The 18,776-nt window shown below is 40.2% G+C and overlaps 1 long non-coding RNA gene across 1 annotated transcript; it reads right to left on the bottom strand.

Annotated features, from left to right (window-relative positions):
• Positions 1-3,026: 3,026 nt before the first annotated feature.
• LOC128627573 (uncharacterized) lies at positions 3,027-18,001 on the bottom strand. The gene is made up of 3 exons (XR_008391829.1): positions 17,740-18,001; positions 10,720-10,842; positions 3,027-3,182 (listed from the first exon to the last, which is right to left on the bottom strand). It is a non-coding gene; the product is annotated as an uncharacterized LOC128627573 (long non-coding RNA).
• Between the last annotated feature and the right edge of the window lie 775 nt (positions 18,002-18,776).

Below are 18,776 nucleotides of genomic sequence, written 5' to 3'. Positions count from 1 at the left end.
AGTGTACATAGAAAATTCTATAGACTCCACCAAAAAACTACTCGAACTAATAAGTGAATTTGGCAAAACATCCAGATACTCAATACTCAAAGTCAATACTCAGAAATCAACGGCATTTTTGTATACCAATACCAACCATGAAATAACAGAAACAGAAATTAGAAAAAAATCCCATTTTCTATAGTAAAAATAAAAATAAACTACCTAGGAATAAACCTAACCTAGGAGGTAAAAGACCTGTATTCGGAAAACTACACAACACTGAAGAAAGAAATCAAGGAAGATACAAACAAATGGAAACATATACCATGTTCATGGATTGGAAGAATTAACACCATCAAAATGTCCATACTACCCAAAGCAATTTACAGATTCAATGCAATACCTATTAAAGTACCAATGACATACTTCATAGACATTGAAAAAACACTTCAAAAATTTATTTGGAACCATAAACAACCCTGATCAGCAGCTGTAACTTTGAGAAAGAAGAACAAAGTAGAAGGGATCACAATACCTGGCATCAAACTATATTACAAGGCCACTGTAATCAAAACAGTTTGGTACTGGCATAAGAACAGAGACATAGACCAATGGAACAGACTAGAGAGCCCAGAAATAAACCCAAGCCTCTATGGTCAATTAATATTTAACAAAGGGGGCAGAAGCATAAAATGGAGTAAAAATAGCCTCTTTAACAAATAGTATTGGGAGATCTGGACAGCTACATGCAAAAAAATGAAACTTGACCTCTAACTTACACCATACATAAAAATAAATTCAAGGTGGATAAAATAATTAAATATAAATCACAACAGTATAAAAGTTCTAGAGGAGAACATAGGCAGAAAAATCTCAGATGTTCCACAAAGCAATATTTTCACCAATGTGTCCCCTAGAGCAAGGGACATAAAGAAAAAAATAAGCAAATGGGATCTCATCAAAATAAAAAGCTTGTGCACAGTTAAAGAAAAACGATATTAAAATAAAAAGAGAACCGATCATATGGGAACACATATTTGCAAATGATACTTCAGACAAGGGTTTAATCACCAAAATATATAAAGAACTTACATGACTGTACTCTAAGAAGATAAGAAACCCAACTGAAAAATGGACAAAGAACTTGAATAGACATTTCATCAAGGAAGACATGCAAAGGATCCAGAGACACATGAAAAGATGCTTAGTACTGCTAGCTATCAGAGAGATGCAAATTAAAACCATAATGAGATACCACTTCACACCAGTCAGAATGGCCATCAAATAAGTGTTGGCTATCAAACAAAGCAACAAACAAGTGTTGGAAGGGTTGTGGAGAAAAGGGGACCCTAGTGCATTGTTGGTGGGATTGCAGACTGGTACAACCACTAGGAAAAACAGTATGGAATTTTCTCAGAAAACTGAAAATAGATGTCCCTTTTGACCTAGCAATTCCACTGCTGGAATTATACCCTAAGAATCTTGAAACACCAATTCAAAAGAACCTATGAACTCCAATGTTCATAGCAGCACAATTTATAATAGCCGAGTGTTGGACACAATTTCAGGCCCCATCAGTGAATGAGTGGATTGAAAAACAGCCCCGGCTGGTGTGGTTCAGTGGATTGAGTGCTGGCCTGGGAACCAAAGAATCACTGATTTGATTCCCAGTCAGGGCACATGCCTTGGTTGCAGGCCAGGTCCCCAGTTGGGGGTGCATGAGAGGCAACCATACACTGATGTTTCTTTCCCCCTCTTTTCCCATCCTTTCCCTCCCTCTAAAATAAATAAATAAAATATTTTAGAAAACTATAGTACATTTACACAATGGAATACTACACAGCAGAAGGAAAGAAGGAGCTGCTACCCCTCATGACAGCACGTATGGAACTGGAAAGCGTTATGTTAAGTGAAGTAAGCCAGGCAGTGAAAGACAAATACTAAATGATCTCACCTGTAAGTGAAACCTAATCAACAAAACAAACAAGCAAACAAAACATAACCAGACACATTAAAATAGAGAACAAACTGACAGTAACCAGAGGGGAGGAGGGTGGGGATAGCAATAGGAAAAAGGTGAGGGACCATCGAGGAACATGTATAAAAGACACATGGACAAAGACCAAGGGGGCTAGGATCGAGGGTGAGAGGTGGAGATGGGTTTGATGGGGGAAAATGAAGACAACTATACTTGAACAAAAATTTTAAAGTGCCATTAAAAAAAACAAGTTCAAGAGTATAATATATATATTAAAAAATTTAACTTTTCTAGATATAAAAGAAATAAAAAATTCCCATTAAATTATTAAATATTTAAAAATTTGAAAATGATTCCAGTAAGCTATATGTTTGTGATTAGTGCATTTTACTGAATGTATGCTAAAATCATTTTTTTAAAAATTCTTTGTAATGTTGGTAGGAATTTAGTAAGAGAGGTACTTTTTGTACTTTGCTGGCAATAATTTAAATTGTTGCAACATTTCTAGAAAGCAATATGGATAGTTATCAAGAGTGTTAATGAGGTTCAGGATTTCCACTTTTAAAATACAACAAAAATGTACACACAATGACATCCTTTATATGAATAAAAATTTGGAGCAGAAAAATCCTCAATATATTAATGCTTGCAAATACTATGATAAACCTGGTGAGATTTTAAGAAGCTATCAAATATTGTTTTTTTAATGATAGGATGTTCTGAGAATAAACAATGTGCAGAGTTTTAAATGTAGTATAAACACAATATTATATTACAAAGCATAGAAAAAGAAAACACTGAATCATGGCAAAATAATTACTATTGTAGCTTACCTCTAGATTTTGGACTTATGGGTCTTTTTTGAGTCTTTTTAAAATTTATTTCCAGTTTTTTGTACATTCCATATATTGCAAGTGGATATTCAGTACATTAATAATCAATAATAAAACCAATAAGTAAATAAAAAATAAACTCCAAGTTTCTGTAGTCCTCTGTCTCCTGTTACTCCTTGTGCCGGACTCAAGTATCTTCCAAGGTAAAGGTCAAAGGTCACCTCCTCTGTGAACCCCCCCTAGACCCTCTGATAGAATTAGTCACTCCTGCCTTTGTATGCAGCTCTCTTACTCATGTATCACAGTGACTGGGTTATTTGTCACTCCCAGTGGACAGAAGAGCGGGGCCATGTTCTGTCATCCTGTGTGCCTGGTATCCAGGACAGCATCTGGTGCAAAACAGATATTTAATTCATCATTATTATGGTTATTGGCTGGCTCAGTTTACTATCCCCCTGGTTCTCTTATGTGAAATACATATCCTTTCCCAGTTGACATTTCTGAGAAACCAGAGAACTAGGGAGCCTGAGGGCAAAGGCATTTCTCAGTCCCATCAAGAATTTCCATTTTTCTGCTCATGGCTCCGTGAGCAGAAGTTGTATCCAAGATGTGTCATTTCTGTCCCTGGCAGAAGAAGTAGCATTGCATCATCTTCTGAAACAGAATTAGTTTGTGGTGGATATTTCTGCCACAGGTGCACTCTGGTCTTTCTTTTCTGTAGTGAATGAATTAGGCTGTGCTAATTAAATCAAGTAGAAAACTTTTAGTCAAAACATCCTCATGCCTTAGATCTGTTCTCTATCTGCATTGAGCTTTGGTCCTAAGAATAGCCTTTCTTGATTCAGGCCTGTAGAGTAGATGGACCTACATTTTCTTGTTCCCTGAATGGCTAATAACAAATGTTTCCATATGCCCATATGATAATGAGGTAGTTAAAAAATGCATTAAACACTTTGGTGAAATGAGCCCTAAACTTTGAAGATGCTCGGGCCTGCTTTTCCTTCTGAAAATAAAAACTAGGTTTAAAAAAAAAGAGAAAGAAATAGCTAAAAGTATACATATCACTGAATGAAACCAAAGTGAATGACCTTAAATCAAAAAGATGAGCTCTTATTCTATGCACATGTTCAGCCCAGTGACGGTGGGTTCTTTTTCCCCTGTGTGATAGTTAATTTTCCATGTCAGTGTGTCTAGGCCTAGATATTGGGTTAAACAGTATTCTAGATATTTCTGTGATGCTATTTTTAGTGAGATTAACATTTACATCAGTGGACTTTAAATTAAAGAAATTACCCTCAATAGGATGGGTGAATCCCATCCAATCATGAGACCTTTCTAGAGAAAAAAATGTCTTTCCCATGCAGGAAAGAATGCTATGCACAGACTGCTTTTAGACCCAAACTGCAATTCCTTCTGAGTTTCCAGCCTGATAGACTACCCTGCAGATTTTGGACTTGCCAAGCCCCCAAATCATGTGAGCTGATTCTTAAAATACATTTCTCTCTTTGTATATATACACATTCTGTTGCTTCTCTTTCTCTGGAGAACCCTGACTAATATCCCTGCTATAGCTGAATATTTAAATCAAGCGATGCCTCTGAATTGTTAAATCCAGTGACAGACATCCTATGACTCAGAAATAAATTTCATAAAGCTGAATAAAACTGTTTTGAGCTATGGATGAAAGGAGAGTACAATTCTTAATTATTAACAAGAACATCGACCTCTTCAGGAATATTAATTATTAAAATATATTAAATATTTCATTATTAGCCTTCTTTTTGAAGGTGAACCCACATTAACAGTGTATCAGATCTGTGATTTCCCTTGGATCTTCCAGCATGATAACGTGGAAACTGTTGACTATCCCCATTCTTACTTCAATTCATTGTGGTGGAAAGGAGACCAGATAGGACAACAGCTATTGCTGTTGTATTAGGGAGTGATTCTCTATTAGTTCCCAATGGTTGTTGTAACAAATTACCATAAACCACTTAAAACAACAGAAAACTCCTCTCACAGTTACTGAGGCCAGAAATTCAAGAGTGGTTTCACTAAGGCTAAGTAAATGTGCCCATTTCTTGTCTCTTCTAGCTTCCAGGAGTTGCTGGTATTCTTAGACTGGTGGCTCCATCTCTCCAACTTCTGACTCCCTGGACACATGAGTTGCCATTTCTCTTTAATTGCCTTTAATCCAGAACAGTTTTGAGGTTTTCCCTTGACTATCATGACCCTGAGAATTTTGAAGATCATGGGCCAGTCATTTTATAGAATATCCCTCAGTTTGGGTTGTCTGCACCTCGTCATGGGTAAGTTCTGGTTATGTTTCCTTGGCGTGGACACCATGGACAGGGTGCTGTGTGACTCATTGCAGTCTGTCAGTGCACACATTTCACTCTGTGCCCTTACTGGCGATGTCAGCTTTGCTCACTTGATTAGCATGGTGTTTGCCAGGCTTCTCCAATGTAAATTTATGATGTTTTCCTTAATAATGTAGAAGTACTTTGAGGGTGGTCCTTTGAGATTATATAAATATCTTGTTTCTCAACACACTTTCAATTTCTCTATCTAAATATTTATGTAATTATATATGCTAAATTCCTATGGTGCTTTATAGGTTTTAATTCATTACTGTATTTATTTTGATTTAGCCCATGGGAGCCTCTACAAACTGGCTTCTGTTTCCTTTTGACAGGGGCCTTTTTTTCTTTTTTTGAGTATGGTCCTCCGTTATGGCAGAACAAGATGTGCCAGGCTAGTCCGTTGCTTTTCCTGTCAGAGCTCTGGAATCAGCTATTTTCCCAAGTACCCCTGATTCCTTCAGTAGAAGGTGGTGTTCGGAAACCAAAGCTTGGGTGCTAGGTATGGTCATTTCCAATGAGGGAGTTGCTACTCCCAGGCCTTTCAGGGGACGGAGCTACCTAATTTATGTATACACACATGTTTACAATTATATTTATTTATCTCTCTATACATATTGAAAACCATTAATATTCCAATTCCATTCCAACAAAATAGGGTTCAATGTGATTTTCTCTTTCTATATTTATGATTCCCTTGTCTGATAGCAAGAAACTGGATTCCCATTATCCGTAATACACTATTTACCTATCTGATCAAGTCTTCTCACTGGCTCAGGCTCAGACACTGGGCTCTTAAGCTCCTCTTCACACCTTTACCAAACGACTTATCTCCTTAGCCCCTCATAATGGATTGTGGATTGAATTGTTCAGAAAGGAAGGGGAAGGGAAACAAGAGGAAGAGAAAATTCTACTTAGGCAGTTTTCATTGAATGTGTACTATGGCCAAAGGATTATGCTAGATGCTGTTGGGCTACAAAGGAGAGTTAGGTGCATTGGAACCCAGAGATCTAGCAGACAGCTGGGCTAGTTTATAATACAGTAACACACGGTTCCCAAATCTCAGGTGCTTAAGGCCTCAAAGGTATATTATGTTTTACGTTTCATGTTCTTCATGTTTCAGCTCTATGTTGTTTTTTTTTTTTTTAATATTTTATTTATTTATTTTTTGAGAGAGGGGAAGGGAAGGAGAAAGAGTGGGAGAGAAATTTTTCGCTATGTTGTCTTTATTCTAGGACGCAATCTAAAGGAATAAACCATTTCTGGGATGTGCTAATCTGGCAGTGGTCTTGCAGAAGAGAAAGGAACAAGATGGTGGAACCACATAATGGGTCTTAAAGCTTCTGACAGGAAGTGGCCTCTGTCACTTCTGCTCACATGTCACCAAAAGGCACAAGTTATAAGACCAAATGTGACATTACTGGGGCAAAGTAGTACAATCCTTCTACAGAGAGAGGAAGCAAATATTTGAAAAAATAAAGGAGGGAATAGAACAGACATGTGTATACTTAACTTGCAGGCGCAGCATGATGGAGGAAAATGTGCGCCCCACTTAATCCTATTGTGTAGTAAAATGAGTAGGAAAATTATGACAAATTGAAGGTTGTGCCCCTTATGCTAACAAGATGTTTTATGGTCTTGAAGAGAAAAAGATTTCTGGTGGAAGTGAGAGATGGTGATAAAAAGGACTCTTGCCTGGGTGGGACAGAGGAAATGAGGAAAGCAGCATGTTCTTTAAGACTTGGAAAAGAAGCACAATAGAATGTGTAACATTCCTGAGGAAGTGGATGTTTAGATTAAGGTTTGTATTCTCTTTTCACCCACAGCCCTAAGGAGTCTTGTAGAGCTTTATCAGATTCATTTTGCAACAGTGGGGTCCCAAGGTAAAATTTCTTGGACAAACAATTTATTTGTAACAAGGGAAAAAAGAATCCACTATCACTGGTCAGGATATCTGGATAGGAAAGAAATATATATTTTAAAATTTACCCAATGGTTGAAAAATAGTATTTCACCATAGTTTTAATTTATATTTCACTTACTATGAGTGAAAATGAGCACCCCTTCTCATCCCATGTCTCCATTTGCATTTCAATGGGTTGTTTTCATTCATACCCTATGCCTATTTTTCTATTGGGTTTCCATCTCTTTCTAACTACTTTCTAAGAAAGATTGAGAATGATTTTGTGGTCAAGACTGAGATGAGGAATTCTGCCAGAACTGTGCTAGACGTTAGGGATGGCTATGACGGTCCTTGGATGGTATTTCCCGGTCTGAGGGAAGACATCAGGATTACCACAAGTGAAAAGACTCACCTGTTTCAAGTATTTGGGAAAGAGTAACCAGTTCAAGGGGGTGGGGCTTAGTGGTCATGGTGGGCCTTGGCTGGAGCACAGTCCCATCCAGGGCAGAGAAATTCTTAGCATCTTACATTGGCTGGAGGTTGTTCAATTGATTTTTTTTCAGAGACTCGCTCAGGAGAGTGAGAGAACCAGAATAGGTCAAAAGAGAAAAGCTAAGCAAGTGTGCGGTATCTGACAGAGGCTAGCTTCAGCCTGGCCAAGGGGGAAGCTCCGGAGCATGAACCATACCACAGAGCTGACCACTTCTACCCTGAGAGAAGCAACCTGCCCTTCATACTCCCGTCAGTAAGTCATTGGCTAAAGTCTGAGGCTGAATGAGAAGGCAAAGATTCCAGGTCAAGATGGCTGCTGTTTGACCAAAGGCAGTTAGTTCTCTGGAGAAAGGGGTAGCTGTGAGTCATTAGCAGCCATCACTCACAGCAGCTGATAGTCAGGGGTGCCAACAACTTTCATGGATTGCATTTAGTAGAATCCAGAGTTCCCCCAAGAATTCTGCAGTATCTGCCAATGCACAATGCCAACTGTGGACTTGAATGCCCCCTAAAAATGTCCCCAAATAGCAAGTGAAAAGGCTTTCAACAAAAACTAATGGATGTAGTCCAGAAACATAATTGTGAAACTCATGAATCAGGGTTTGACTTGTATTCCATTGTCTAGGATAATCATTTGTTATCTTGAGCAAGACACTCTGCTGGGACCCAAGTGTTAGTTTATGAACATTTGATTATTCTTGAGTCGCAGCTGCAGAATGCCAGAAGCTTGACTCTTCAAATATATCACTTCGTTATAGGCGGTAATAGATCCAGTGATGGTGGCAGAATTTAGCCCAAGCAAATATTTATAATTGACAGTGAATGTGTGAGCAGGAAGCTAATGAATGGATGTGCTGATTGCTTTCCCCTGCCACAACATTAGCTCTTGTTTGTTTTAACTGTCACACTGACACTACAGATTAGAAATGACAGAATGCTGGCAAAGATCCAGGGTGGAGGAAAATTTTAAGAAAATTAACAAATTGTGTAAATTTTGATACTTCTCTTTACAAATTTAAATTGTTTGTGGGTGTGAGCCGGAGGTTATGAATTAATTATAAGCCTAACTGAAAATCATTTAGGTTTACAAGTATATGTGGATTTCTAAAACCTTTCATTTTAAACCAGGAAGCCGAGCTGATGATGTCTTCTTGGATTCAGTTAGATATCTGCAACTAAATAGTGCACTTTGAGATAAGATGTATACATAAAACAAACACTTTGTCCTTTCCAGTTGTTGTCTTCTGTTGTAAACATTATTAGTATTGAGTTTTTTATTATAACCTATAATGTGTCTTTATCTAACTGCATACATTTGTTTGGCTTGTCAGTAACACTGTTCTGTGAATTCATGGCGGTCTTGGATTTTGTTATCATTCATGAAAGTGACCATTCTTTCCAGCAGAGTCATGTTGGCAGCTTATGCTGTGATGATTTTTGTGTCTGAACCTGCCAGCTGCTGAGTCTGTCTTACCTGTCAGTGCCATACGTTAGTTCTTAGTGACAAGGTATGGGGGTGTGCCGTCTGCGCGTCTTAGCCTGTGGCTGTGGGTGCCTTGGTGGCCTTTGTCCTTCAGTGGCCCACGAACACCTTGACTTGCTTATTCTGTGGGTGTCTCCTCATTCATCCGTGGTCACAAAGCAGACAGTGAATGCCAGGGAGGCAGAGAAGGTGACAGGGCAGGCAGTGGAGCGGCTTGGAGGAAGTTCTCCAAGGACTATGCCCTGTGGCTATTTGGTCCTCCTTTAACTCAGCAGCAGGACTCATCGTGAGGCATTTTAAAAGCTCCCTTATCAAGGGTGAGAAGAGAGCAGAGGAGAGCAGCAGCGGCGCTGCTGATGGGGTAAAGGCGTCCTTTGATCTCAGCATTTCCTAGAAGAATAGCTGTATGGGGGGGGGGTGTACCTTTCTGGTTTTAATCTCTGACACAGCAGTGCAGCTTGGCTTTGAGATAAAGGGCACTGTCTCCTCCCTCGGTTTGTCATGTGTTTCTCCAGGAAGTCAGAACAGCAGTGACAGGTGACAGTCCCCATCACACAGTAAATGAGGATTTACTACATGCCAGGCACTGTGCTAAGGAAAACACACACGCTATCTTATCAAGTCCTTCCTATTGCTCAGTGTTGTACTAAAGGCACAAGAGCAAGTCCTTTTACCAGGCTTATTTTGCAGTCAAGGAAACCGAAACTTGAGGAATTTAAATCAGTTTGCTTAGGCCACACAGTTAGCAATAGAGGAGCTAGACTTCCTACCCCGACCCATCAAAACCCATGTAACTCTAGGCTAAACTGCCTCCAGGACCAGTGCTTGGGTGTCCAGCAATATCTTGACTGTGTAATAGGTGTGTACAGCACAGGTAAGTTCCTGTATTTACAGTTACCTGGTGACTTATCCTGGATATAGGAACACTTATGAATATGGCTTTTTAAAAATTTTTAATCCTAGCCACTTGGACTGACATGTTTATTCAGGTGAGTTTCTCTGATTATTTTAACCAAACAAAGGTGTTCTTGCCACCATTGTCTTTTGCTCCATAGATTTAGTCGCTTTCACTTTTTCAGCTCATTGAATCAGCTCTGTATCTCTGCCACACACATGTAGAAAAGGCTGGGTCAAGCCATTTGCTCAGACTTCTTGTGCTTACACCTCTCCATAGGAGCCAGTGACAAAATTTTTCTAGAGCTATTCTCTGCTTCTATCACTGCGAACATCCTGTCCCGCTGTGGGACTCAATGGTTATCCTTTACAGTGTGGAAACTAGTGCCATAGTGTTTTCTTTCTTTTTCCAGGTCAAAGGTTGCATGGTGCTCTCCTTATCCCCCTTTCTGCCCTTCCTAGGCCCACTTCCGACCACCTCCACCATCACCGCCCTGCCCTAAGTCATTGTCTCCTCACTATGGCAATGGCCTTTAACCGATCTTTCTGCTTCTACTCTTATTTCCCTGCACTCATCATATATTGCTGTGTAGCAACTTATTTCAAAATGTAATGACTAAAAGCAGCAAACATCTATTATCACACAGTTTCTGTGGGTCAGGAAGCCAAGTGCAGCTGAACTAGGTGCCTCTGGCTCAGCGTCTCTTGTGACATTGCGGTTCACCTGCTGGTCAGGGTGTCGGTTATCTCAAGGTTTGACTGGGGCAGAAGGGTGCACTTCCAAGATCACTCACGTGACTGTCACAGGTTTCAGCTTCTCATGGCTTTGGATTATGGGTCTCAGTTCCTTGTCACATCGTACGGGCCTCTCCCTGAAGTGGCTTACGGTATGGTAGCTGGCTTCCCCTAGTGAGTGGCTGGAGAGAGAGAGAGACAGGGAGGGAGAGAGAGAATGCAAGAGAGAATGTTCAGGATGGAACCATAGCACTTTTATAGCCTAATCTCAGACGCGACATCCCATTACTTTGGGAATATTCTGTTCATTATCAGTGAGTCGATAGGTACAGCCTGTGTGCAAGGGGAGGAGTCAGAGGAAGGCTGGGACACTGAAGGTGGGGTCAGCGGGGGGCCACCTCAGAGCCAGCCTACTGCATCTCCACCCAGCAGCCAGAGGTATGATTTAGAAAAACTCTTAAATTTAGATCATCATAGATTCCAAATATGTCATTTTAAAATATAAATCAGATCATGTCACTCACCTGCTCAAAACTTTTCAATGGCTTCCCAGTGTCCGAAGGCCTTCTCGTGATCTCAAGGCCACCAGGGGGCTCAGCTATTTTCCTGACTCCTTCTCTTTCCTCCCACTCTCCTCTTTGCTTCCTGCACCTTTCCTACCCAGGCCTCCAGAATTTCTGCCAAACCACTCCCATCTCGAGGCTTTGAATTTGCTGTTCCCTCTGCACTGCTGTTCCCTCTCTCTTTCCAGGATAACCCCTGGCTTCATTCAGATTTCTTTGGAAGTGTTCTCTCCTCAGAGACACCTTCCCCAGCCATCCTAACTAGAACATACCCCTTGTTAGTTTCTACTCCTTCATTTGGTTTAATTTTTTTAGATGTCACATATTATCTACCTGACCTTGTACATTTCGGTATCATCTGGTAGAATATTAAACTCCTGGAGGGCAAGGACTTGGTGTTGTATTTGCCTGAATTCTCAGTGCCTCAGACCATGCCTTGTCATAAGCAGGTGATCATTATAACATGTCCCAGTGGACTGAATTATGTGGAAGCAATAAATAAAATCCATAGCCATCAAAACCGAAAGGAGAACTAAACTGTTTTTTACAGTGGACTCATCTTGTGCTGTACACACAGTCTTCGGCCCTGAGAGTAGCAGTTCAGTCCTTCAGTTCACCAATATCAACAAGGAGTTTTTATCACCAAGAAGTCTGTATTCGAACACAGTTCTCACAGCACACTGAAAACCCAACTGGCAACTAGGGTATTATGCTTAATGTAAAATTGGACATAATTAAGTATCTCCATCATGGTGAATGAAATAAAGACAGTGCATGTGTTGAATTTTGGGTCTAGGGGTGCCCAGACATTTTTCCATATAAATTAATGGCAATTGTGTTTTCTCTTTACAGCATTTCAGCTTATGAAAGTTCTCATAGGAATGTTCTCTTTTCAGATAGCAGCGGAAACCTGTACTATGTGATTTATTTTTTGTGTAGAGAGAAAAGAATTTGGTTCTCTTTGTGTTAAAACAATAGCACTTGCTCTGTGCACATTGTAACTGAGAAATTGGTGGGAATGGGAGAGGAGTCTCTGGCTGCAGTAGTTTTACGGGATTCTTTCTTCCTTTAAACCATTAGCATCTCTTATATAATCCACAGACTATTTTTACTGAGTTGCTGTTGAATGTCACAAGAGTCCTTTAGAATATTCTCTGTGGAACAAATTTTGTGCCAGCATCTTTGTGTTTTTTTTTTGTATGGTGGAATTTTAAAGGCCTTTTTTTTAAAAAAAAAAAAGTCTCTGTTCTCTCAAAGCTGTACACATTAGAAAACGGTTGCTTCATACTGTCTGGAAATCAAAGCAAATAGGAAATACTACTTGGTAAAGTCTCCATTTTCTTACTTTGAAGTGGGGCTGATATTTCCATTGCATAAGGTGATCATGAAGATTAAATAAGACAATATAAATGCAACGCTAAGCTCAGAGTTTTGCAAAGAGCAGCCCTTCCATAAATATTCTCATCATTGTTATAATATTATCATTTTATGGAGAAGGAGCAAAAGTGAAGCACTCAACTCATAGCCTTGCCAACAATTTAAGAAGAAGTAGTTCCAAGGACATGAATGGCCCCAGAAAACTGGCTGGGGGTGATTTTGTACCAGTTTGCACAACCTTCAGGGTAGGCCAGGGAAGTATCTTTGCCCTCCTTTTGTTGTTTAGTAGTTAAACATGGTGTTCTTAAAGGCAATTAATTGGTATGCTTTTAATTTTTAAGTTTTACTTTTAAAAAATAGATTATGCATTTACATGTTTCAAAATTTTTATAGCACAAAGGGTGTACAGAGATAAGTCTACCATCCTCCCCCTGGTGCCCCGACCCCAGCTTGGTGAAAACAAGTGTTACTGAATTCTTACTAGTTTAGTTAAATACAAAGATTTATATATACTTTCCCCTTCACACAAACTGAAGCACATAGCACTGGCTGTTCTGGGTCTTCCTGTTTTCTCTTTGCAAATTATATCAATGGGGACCTTCATTTTTTTAATGGTTGTATATAATTCTTTGTATAGGTGACCATGATTGATAAAGTCTCCAATTAGTGCAAGTCAGGTTGTTTCAGTCCTTTGCTATTATAGACAATGTCTTATGTGTATATCTTTTCTCACAAATGCGAGTATTCCTGAAGGGTAAAATCATAGAAGAGTAATTTTGGTGGGAATTGTCAAAGTGCCCTTACTCTTGCCAGCAATGGATGAGCAAGCCTGTTTCCCACGCCTCACTGACAAGTGATACCAAATGTTCTATAGCCTTGCTATTTTTGGAGGTGAGGTTTTAATGTGCTTTTCCCTTATTGTGAGTATAATGGAAGATCTAGAAGTATGCCTAAGAGCCTTTTCTGTGAATTGTTGCTTCCCTCCTTTGCCCATTTCTTTACTGGGCTGTTGGTAATTGGGATATTAAAGGTTAGAGTATATTGGGTAGTGGAAAGAAATAGGTCTTAAAGTTGGTGGACTGATGCTTAAATTCTGGTTTAATCTTTTATTAATTTTGTGCTTCAGTTTCTTCATCTCTAAACTGAAGATAGCAATGCCGACTTTACAGGCCCCAGGAAGGGTGAAAAGGAATCTCTTATAACATACTTGGTCTGATATCTGGCCCTTTGTAGGGGCTCAATAAATTGAAAGTGTTTTCTCTCTTCTCCCAGGATTTCATAAAGATTACTGAAGATTTCTATATTCCTAAGGAGTCACATACAATTTCTCAAAACAAAAAATACCCAAATAAAAGAAGAAGAAATTGAAAAAAAGACTTGTAGGGGGTAAGTGGAGGGTGGGACAAAGAAGTCATGTTTTCTTGCCTTGGGTATCTTTCATTGTTTTTTTTTTTTTAATTTTGTTGTCCAGTATGCTTCTAAAGCCACTCCTTCCTCTGAAAGTGACCAGGGAATTCAGGCTAATTTTAATATTAGCATAAGAAAAACATAATTAGAGAAGTAAATCTGCTGTGCCCAGAAATACATTATGTATTACAAAGTCAGTACATAGTATGGCTTTAAAAAGTCATTTGCTGCTTGGCATTCTTTGGGGAGTTATCAGGGCCTTGCCCAGAACCTTCATCAGCTCTTCATAATGTTTGCTTAATTGATTCGGTGCACTCTTTCTTTTGCTAGCAAAACAGCAAAAATGCCATCTTCTAGATTCTTCTTGGAGCAGATTCGTGTTAGTCCTCTGTATCACCAGTATCACGTGTAGCTCTGCAGGAAGCACTGGGAGAGGTTGAACCTCTTACTGGACAGGAACCAGCCTCGAGCGGGTTGGCCTCAGGACAGTCCCTAGTGAGTTCTTGACTTTGCAGGGGGAAGCTTTCATAACACAAGCCCAGGTGATCTTGAGAGTATTTTTAGTAAGCCATGGACAGTGAAACAAAGGAAGCAGTCAGGGCAGAAGAAGTAACAGGAGAGAATCTAGGCCGTGCTCTGCTACGCCTCCCTAGAAAAGTTGTAGGAAAAGAGTGAGCCAAGGCAGGGCTGCTTTTAGCTCACCTGAAAAGTCAGAGAAAAGGGGGCCTTGGAGACAGGATCAGGGGGGAAACATGGGTGGAGATGCTGCTGCCCACTGCTCCCCTGGCTGCAAGTCTCCTGCAGACCCTTAGAGTTTAGAGAGAAATAAAAAGTTTAGGAGGAAGGGGCATGGGTGAGCTCTAGAGTGAGTCAGCCCTGAGTCTTATCTTGGGTCTGTCTGGCTTTTAATGGGGGTTTTTGTTTCCCCAACTTCATTTGTCCTTGGGTTTAGCTGGCATAAATGGCACTAATTGTGTCTCTGTTCTCTCTTTTCCCAGACCAGGGAGATTTAAGCTACATATTCTCAGGTTAGGGAGGAAGAGGTGTAAACCATTTCCTCTCCAGTGTCCTTGATTAGGGGAGATAAGGTCTCACGATTCACCAGCTGGCTGTAAGTTGCTCAGACTGTTTGGCCTGTTTAATTTTCTTGTCTGATTCCCTATTTCACTTGCTCAGGAATTTTCCTAGCTTCTTACTATTGTGTCGCAAACCTGACTGAATCAGAGACATGTGCTGTTGAAATTTAATATGAATCAAGGTTAAACCCCAAAGAATTACAACATCCCTGACTTTCAAAAAGGGCATCAGAGGGTGTCTATGCATTCTTTTGCTCTACAGCCATTGAATATGCCAGACTTATCTATAGGGCCATGATTTTCAACACTTTATTTTTATTTTATTTTATTTTGAATCTCATCTCTCTGACTTAGCAAATGTAATACACTATGTATTCATTTGAAATAAAATTAATTGTAAATCTGTTTTGTGAATTCCCTATATCCCATGGGATAAATAAAGAGATTGTATGGTGTTGTGAAACCGTGATGAAAAATTCACACTCTGGAGATTCCAGGATGTGATATTTTAATAGCTTCATAGATGGGTGCATGCTGAGGATGACTATCTCATATTTTCTCTCTTTCTAACCATTTAAAACTCAGTTGCTCTGTTCTAGATAGGCTAAATTGGCAGGATTTCTGTGAGTAAATGTGGTGTACATTTCAGCATGGAGGCCAAGCCAGAATGAGTCACACAAGCCTCACCTTTGCTTGCTAAAACTGGAGGATATGATCTCTGCAGTTCACTTCTGACACAGCACACAAATTACAGTCTGCCTTTGGCTTCCAGCAGCTTGTTACCTTTGTCTGTGGAGAATCACTTCCTGTCCTCTGTGTGCTGGAAAAGCCATTTAAATAACCCTCCCCCTCTACAAAGTGCCCCCTTTCTCACCCCGTGGGGAGGGGGAGGGATCTGGAGGGTCTTCTTGGTGGTCAGTACACTTGGCTCTCTGATGTCTGGGAAGGCTGCAAGAAGGAACAGCAGGAACACCCCAATACCTTCCTACTGTTCAACTGTGTATAAACCATCCCCACAAGGATGCTGAACATAGAGGTGAAACCTACAGTACCCAGGGAGATGACAGACATCCTTGATGATTCAGAGCCTTGAGGTTCACTTGTTGGACCTGTTCCATCTCCTTCCTTCCTTCCTTCCTTCCTTCCTTCCTTCCTTCCTTCCTTCCTTCCTTCCTTCCTTCCTTCCTTCCTTCCTTCCTTCCTTCCTCCCTCATTTTTATCCATTTTCCTTATCATCAATGTCTTCTTTAGGGGATGTGCAGTAGAGTGAGCAAAGACAACACATCTTGGTTAAGTTTATCACTAGCTAAACTTAGCTAGTTGATCGGGTAAAGGAGGGTGATTGCATAGGCAGAATGTGGTTCAGCATCAAGCTCCCCATATTCCTGAGACCTGTGACCATGGGTAGTTGAGCGTTTCCAACACACGATCCTGTAAATTTAAGCTTCAGGGAGAAACCTAGTTAGGCTTCTGGGCTTGAACATACCCTTTGGAATAAACCAGCTAACTTAGCAGAAATCTCACATGTGAGAACTTGCTAGGATGGGAGACTGACTGACTCAGCAGAGGCCCAGGAAGCAAAATGCTAAGCAGTTGAAGACCTGGCTTATTAGTGTCAGAGAGGATTATCTGAAAGAGTGTGAGAAGCTGCAGGGACTGGGGGAAGAAATGAGTAGTTGAGGTTGACAGACGGCTGCAATCACTGTGTACTCTCTTATTTCCCCCCTGCTAACTGTAGTTTCAAAACCAGCAATAATTCCCCTCACAATGGTTAGGGATTATAAATGTCTATGCAAACATTTGAGAGTGATACATGTACTCTTCAAGTGTTATACGACTAACATGTTTTTATTTGTGGGACTTGTGATGAAATTCAGCAGGATATGATCAAGAAGCCCTTCTGTTGTCTCCTGCCATTGCCTGTAAACACACCTGGTCAGACCTCTGCTCAAAGCCTCCTGAATGCATTTCGGGTAGAGATACAGTTTTTCGGTCTCTTGTCAACTGACCTAATTCTCTTATCATTTATAATAGGTTTTTTCATAGTTTCTCTTATGTTTCCCGAAAGTGGAGATTTAAATTGTTCCTCTCTAACTTTTATACTTTTAATTTTCTTTTCTAAGTTTGATTATTCCAGTACAGTGCTAAATAAAAGGAGTGATAGTCGGTATTCCTGTCTTATGATTTTTAAAATCATGGCTGAACCTGCAGTAAAATGCATACTCTTTACAGGGTGGAACAGAAATCGGTTCATGTGTTCATAGGAAAATAACACAATACTATATAAATAATGGTATGAGAATAAACTCTGTGTTTTGTGTACTCACGGCTGTAAGCCTGCTCTTGCCCCATCCTTTATAATGCAGTTAGAAATATACATTGCTCATATCTAGTAATTTTCTGTCTAAGAATTTAGTCTACAGATATACTAATAGGTTAATAAATAATAATTTATTACTTGAACAGTTTATTCACAGCAGTAATATTTATAATAATAAAAATTAGAAGCAATCTAAATGTTCTACCATGAAGAATGGTTAAGTCCGTTGCAGCATATCCATATGACAAAATAAAGCTGTGTTATTTATCTAGTAATATATAACAAATTACCCCAAAACTTAGTGGTTTAAAACAATAAACACGTATCATCTCTCACAATTTATGTGGTCAGGAACTCAGGAGCAGCCTGGAGAGATGGCTCAGCCTCAGGATACATCATGAGCTGTAGGGCAAGATGTTGGCCAGGCCTCTAGCCATCTGAAGGCTTGACAGGGGCTGGGGGTTCTGCTTCCGAGGTAGCTCACACACACACTTGGGAAGATAGAGCTGGTTGCTGGCAGGAGTTCTCAGTTCCTTACCACATGGACCTCACTGCAAGACTGCAGTGTCCTCTCATGACATAGCAGCTGGATTGTCCCATAGTGAGTGACCCTGGAGAAAACAAGTAGAAACTGCAATGTCTTTCATGAAGTTGCACTCTGTTTTGCACAATATCCTGTGCATTGCACAGATAATTCCTATTTATTGTGGTAGGGGGCTAATTAGGGACATGGATACCAGAGGGCAAGAATTACTGGGAGTCATTAGGGAGGCCAGTTACTACAGCCTGTGCTCCGACCCCTAACGATTCATATGCCTCACATATACAAAATACACTCATCCTGTCACAAGGCCTGAGAAAGTTTCAACTTATTACAACACCAGTTCCAAATATGGAATCTCACCCTCTAAATGAGATCCTGGGGCAGATGCAGCTCTTTGGGTTTCTTCAGAATTTAGTTTCAAGTACAGTGCAAGTGTAGTTCTTCCCAGTCAGAAGACCTGACATCTGACGTATACTGCTGGGACATGCATAGGATAACTATGGTGGATACTTCTGTTCAAGACGGGATGAACAGGAGGCACACAGATGTCATTGCTTCAAATTCTGCAATCCAGCTCAGCAAATGTGGCAAGTTCCTCAGTTAGCATTCAGGCCTACTCTCTTCTCTGGGAACGATTCTGCATGGCTCTCGGCTGTTCTCTCCTACTTCCCATTTCTGGCCACTTACTCTTCCTTCCTGTTCCTTAAAGGTAAACCCACATTGTGCAGCTGAGAGGCAGTCTCAGCCTGCCTCCTGCATATCAAAGTTAGGGAGTCTAAAGGTCTCCTTTTATTTTGTATGTTTCTCGTCCACTCAGTCCAACCTGGTG

Source organism: Artibeus jamaicensis, unplaced genomic scaffold (assembly GCF_021234435.1).
Source record: "Artibeus jamaicensis isolate MK-2021 breed Jamaican fruit bat unplaced genomic scaffold, CSHL_Jam_final contig_452, whole genome shotgun sequence".
NCBI classification, from domain to species: domain Eukaryota; kingdom Metazoa; phylum Chordata; class Mammalia; order Chiroptera; family Phyllostomidae; genus Artibeus; species Artibeus jamaicensis.
This window is presented reverse-complemented; position numbering and strand designations above follow the sequence as displayed.